We start from the raw sequence: 5,041 nt of genomic DNA, 5'->3' as shown, positions 1-5,041 counted from the left end.
TGTTAATATTCTCGAAAATGAGGGCTGTGAGATTCCTATGACATCCCCAGACACAGCCTGAAAGCTGCCAGTAGCCATAAAGTTCAACCCAGCCAGGAGTTTGTGCAGGCCTGAGACAGAGCGAGAGCGTGCTGTCTCAGGGTCTAGGCCCAGTTTGACAAGGTCATACAGACGGAAAATGTTGTTACGATTTTGACGGAACATCTGTATGACCGTATCATCGGACAATGCGTTCAAGTTTAAACACCCCCTAAAAAATCGAGGCCTGCGCAGCCTCCGCGGAACCGGTATAACCTGCTGACCATGTTCAGTTTGTTGGCCCTGGTTACTTACAGGCTGATGTCTGAGTCTGAGGAATCCCACAGCACACAAAATATCACTGGTCCACAGTCCTGCTGCCATTTCTGAGTGGAGGTGGATTGAATTGGGCCTAACATCCTTTTATAGGCATCCGTATTCAGGTGTGATTGATTTTTGAGTTGCAACACATGTAAACACGGCTGAAAAAAGCAGGTCTATTTTTTGCCGCTTTTTTTAACGAATCGCAAAAAAATACGACCGCAATTGAGCACTCAGAGACTAACACCCAAATACGAATGAATAGTGAATACCCGTGTTGTATGAAATAACAGCCGCGTTTGACCGATGGTCTATTCATTCATATTTCTGAACTTTGCAAATCAAACCATTACGAATAGTCCAAAAACTGCCGAGATTGGTGCTTAGTGAATTCCCGTGTTGGGACTTAGAAAAAAAAACACAAATCGGACAAACTCGTTTTTTTTTAAATATTGGCCCATGTGTCAACGATTTCTTGACAGAGGCTATCCCAGGAAGGAGATTGATGATGCTCTATCTAGGATCGGACAGATCAAGAGAGAAGATGCTTTACACAAAAAAGATCGTCCTGTCAACAGGGAGCGGACAGGTTAAATTTCAGCAGTATGTTCACCACAGCCTCTGGCTTTATCCGCAACAAAATTCGGGAACACTGGCACTTGATTGCGAGTGATCCAGTTCTCACCAAAGATCTTTCCACGATTCCCAGATTTGCCTACAGACGGGTACCTAATTTGAAGGACCTTTAAATCAAGACTGATTTTTCTCAAAGAAAGACTAACAGAACATCTAATTGGCTAATGAAAAAACCTGGGGTATATAGATGCACGGGATGTTCTAACTGTTCGTTACTTTTATTGGGCAATCGCTTCATCAATCCGTTTGAAAATAAGGAGTATTCAATTAAACAGAGTTTGGATTGCAACAGCCGCTTTGTTGTCTATGTACTTAAATGTCCATGCAATCGACTGTATGTTGGTAAGACTAGAAGAATGCTTAAGGAACGACTCAGCCAACATCGCTCCTCTATTAAGAAATGTCTTACATCCACAGATTCCATGAGAGACTTCACTAACTTACCAGTTGCAAGACACTTCAAAGAGGCACAACATACGGTCAATCAACTCAAATGTTGCATCATAGACCAGATACCACCACTGCAGCGGGGAGGTGATCGTGACAGGCTGTTGCTACAAAGAGAACTTCAGTGGATTCACAGATTACACACTTTGACTACTAATGGTCTTAATGAAGACTTTAGGTTGGGTTGTTTCTTGTGAAGCGATTTAGCCATTGTATTGGTTGGTTTCATTTCTTTAGACACCACCGTATGTCCAGCACTATGTCTTTTCACCTGCTGAGCTCCTCCTTGAGCCTATTGGCACCGCCGTGTGTCAGTTATTGTGCACGATGCTTTGATGTGATTACTTATCTTGGATACCATATGGGTTGTGGGAGTGACCTTGTTTCCTTGGCACCTTTCTGCCATCACTATTAGCATGGCCCTATAACAGGTAGTACCTTGTTGACCTTTGACGTGGAATTCTAGTGATCTCTACAGCCATACCACACTGGACGACGTCCAATTCCGTCCAATCTTGGAAACTAAGCAGTGTTGGGCCCAGTTAGTACCAGTTTTGGAGACGGTCTGGGAATACTGGGTGCTGTACTTTTATCACTTAACCCCACATGGCCTTGGGCTATCTAATGGGCAGTCTATAGTGACTTTTGCTTCTTCTACACTCCCTTTCTCTTTGCATTTATTTATCCTCCCTTTAAATGCACTACCTTCGATCCATCGGATACCTGCATGTTCTTGAGCTCTACCATAATTTCTTTTCTTTTGCCCTACATTTCACTATGGTGCTTAGTCCACAGTTATGGTGATAGCATCCTGCTACATCCTTGCCCCGATGGGATTTTCCTTTTTTGGTCTTCCTGCTGTTTAGCTCATGCTCTGCTGGACATCAGAATATTGTCCATTGACACTGTCGCATGTCATTTACCACCACTTGTGTCATCAGCTGTTGCTTATATTGGGTTGTTTCTGCTCTGTGGACATCTATCCAGCACACAATTTGGCTTGTTTTGCTTTTTCCAAAGTGTTGGAAAAGCGAGTGCCTTTATATATATATATATATATATATATATACATATACACAGAAACGTATTTTTGACTGGCACTCCACAAAGCAAACATTAGCACCTGGGTGCCCTCCCAACGACCTGTGAGGGACTGGATATAGCAGAAGCAAACGGGCGGCACTCCACAGGATTTCAGAATCAACACAGCGGCAGACAGCTTGTTAAGTCAACGTTTCAGGCACTCTTTATTAGTGCCTTTCGTCAGGACGAAAAGGCACTAATAAAGAGTGCCTGAAACGTTGACTTAACAAGCTGTCTGCCGCTGTGTTGATTCTGAAATCCTGTGGAGTGCCGCCCGTTTGCTTCTGCTATATATATATACATATATATATATATATATATATATATATATATATATATAGAGTGAGCTTATGATAAAATGCTTCACCAACTCCATATAGTACAGTATATAAAGATATGTGTCTAGAAATATTCTTAAGTTAGTTTTAAGGTCAGATTCCTATTTATGTATGTATACTGTAATTGGCGTGTCGCACCCAAAATAGCTGTTAATTGCACACACACAAAAAAAAGGAATGTTATTTGCAATGAGGGACTTGGGGGATTAATAAAGTTAGATTTTGGTATTTCAATAGTTATAGCAATAAAACATTTAACAATGAATTTAAAACAAATTAAAACTATAAAACATTTCAAAAGGTTAAAGCACTTTAGCAGTAGCGATCGAGTTCTTTATTCCTAAATTAAAATAACAAAATCAAAATGATACACATACAATAGTAATTATATTATTTTATAATAACATGGACTCTAAAATTACATGTAATTATTTTTTTAATCAACTGACTAGATACAGTATTTAGATATTTTTTTTAAATATATATTTTTAAATTTAACTTGATCCATTTTTTGCTCTTGTCAAAACATTTGATATTTTAGTTTTTTCATCTGCTTACTAGTGCACTATCATATTTTGTTAGTCACTTCAATAAGAATACAAGACAAATATGCATTGATTTATAATGCAGATGCTTTGCATTAATCTAAAGAAACTTTTTATAACCACATTTTTATTTTTAGGAACTCTACTAATATTAATATATAAAGAGTTAATAGCTATATATGATAAATGTTTATACTATGATGCTTTTGCTTACAAATTCTATAGAATCTTTATAATTTTAAGATTTATTGGTGACATCACCTGCCAATTTTAAATGGTAATGACTTGACCATATGTATAATCAAGTTTGTAAGGTTTAACAGACATATTTCATTATTATTATTTATAAGGTGACACAAGGGTTCCATATCACAGACACCATAAATAATAACAAACTTAAAATTACAGAATATAAATTCACATAGATACATAGTAGGGAGGCAAATCCCTGGCCATTTTTTCAATCCTGGGTATCGAGATTGAAAAATAGTCACTCCCTGGATTGGATTATTCCCTGTGTGGCGGCCCTTCCTGCCCCCGCACTGCTCCCATAACCTACCATCCAACACCGGCGGGAGGGAGGGTGGGACACATCCTGCGGGTGACGTCTGTCTGTGCAGCATGACCTGTGACTTCACGTCACACTGTGCAGAGGGAGCCGGGCAGTGTATGAGCCTCCTGAGGACGCTCAACACTGCCCGGAATTACAAAATCAAAGGGCCGCCTGATCCCGATATTTCTGGGATTGGATCTTCCAATCCCGGGATTGAATCCTGGCCGTTTTTGGGCCTAAATCCTGGGATCCCGCCGATCTCCATCCCGGGATTGGCCTCCCTAGTACATAGTGTTCCGTTAGCATAATTATTGACAGAAGACTAATGGGAGAGGGCCCTGCTAATTTACTGTCTATTGCAGTGGTTCCCAAACTGTGTGCCTAGGCACCCTGGGGTGCCTCGGGACACTTGCAGAGGTGCCTTGGATTGGTGGTCAAGAACCAATTCAAATATTTATGGTCAATGTAATAGGCAAAACCAGTGCTGGTGGCTGCCAATCATAAAACATATGGACAACCAGCAGTGAATCCTTTCCCTCACCACATAATTGAACGTAAGGATGACATATAAGCACATTTTACTTAATTTAATTTTCTAAATTTCTAAATAAGAAACTTTTGGCCTAGCGGTGCCGTGAAAAAAAAGTCTGGTACTCTAGGGCGCCGTGACTCAAAAACGTTTGGGAACCTCTGGTCTATAGGGTACAATGTGGCTACAATGGAGAACAGAAGGCAGAGGAGGGCACAGACTGCAGCACTACTAGGAGGAGCGGTAAACTACAATGAAACAACTTTCTAAAGTTTTTTTCAATGGAGAACATTCTGGAATTGTAGATGTAAAACACCTGTCTTGCTGTTTGTTTTAGGATGAAGTAGTTTAAAATAAATATTCTTTTTTTTTCATATAAACTGTTTTTATTAAGGCAATAGACAAACAAATGGTACAACATATTTCTGACAATAGGAGACAAAATCGTTGCAAGTCAAACATGGCAATGTACTATATCTTGATCTCCTAAAATATGAAGGAGAGTTGTCTATTTTTCAATCTTAAGTATACACATAGAGATAAACGTTATAATAAAACAGCTGAGAAAAAG

The 5,041-nt window shown here is 39.6% G+C and overlaps 1 pseudogene; it reads left to right on the top strand.

The window, feature by feature from the left end:
* The first annotated feature begins 1,892 nt into the window (after positions 1-1,892).
* On the top strand, positions 1,893-2,012 carry LOC134947969 (5S ribosomal RNA; annotated as a pseudogene).
* The last annotated feature ends 3,029 nt before the right edge of the window (positions 2,013-5,041 follow it).

Source organism: Pseudophryne corroboree, chromosome 1 (assembly GCF_028390025.1).
Source record: "Pseudophryne corroboree isolate aPseCor3 chromosome 1, aPseCor3.hap2, whole genome shotgun sequence".
Taxonomy (NCBI): Eukaryota; Metazoa; Chordata; class Amphibia; order Anura; family Myobatrachidae; genus Pseudophryne; species Pseudophryne corroboree.
Note: the sequence above shows the minus strand (reverse complement) of the source record. Positions and strands in the feature narration are given on the sequence as shown.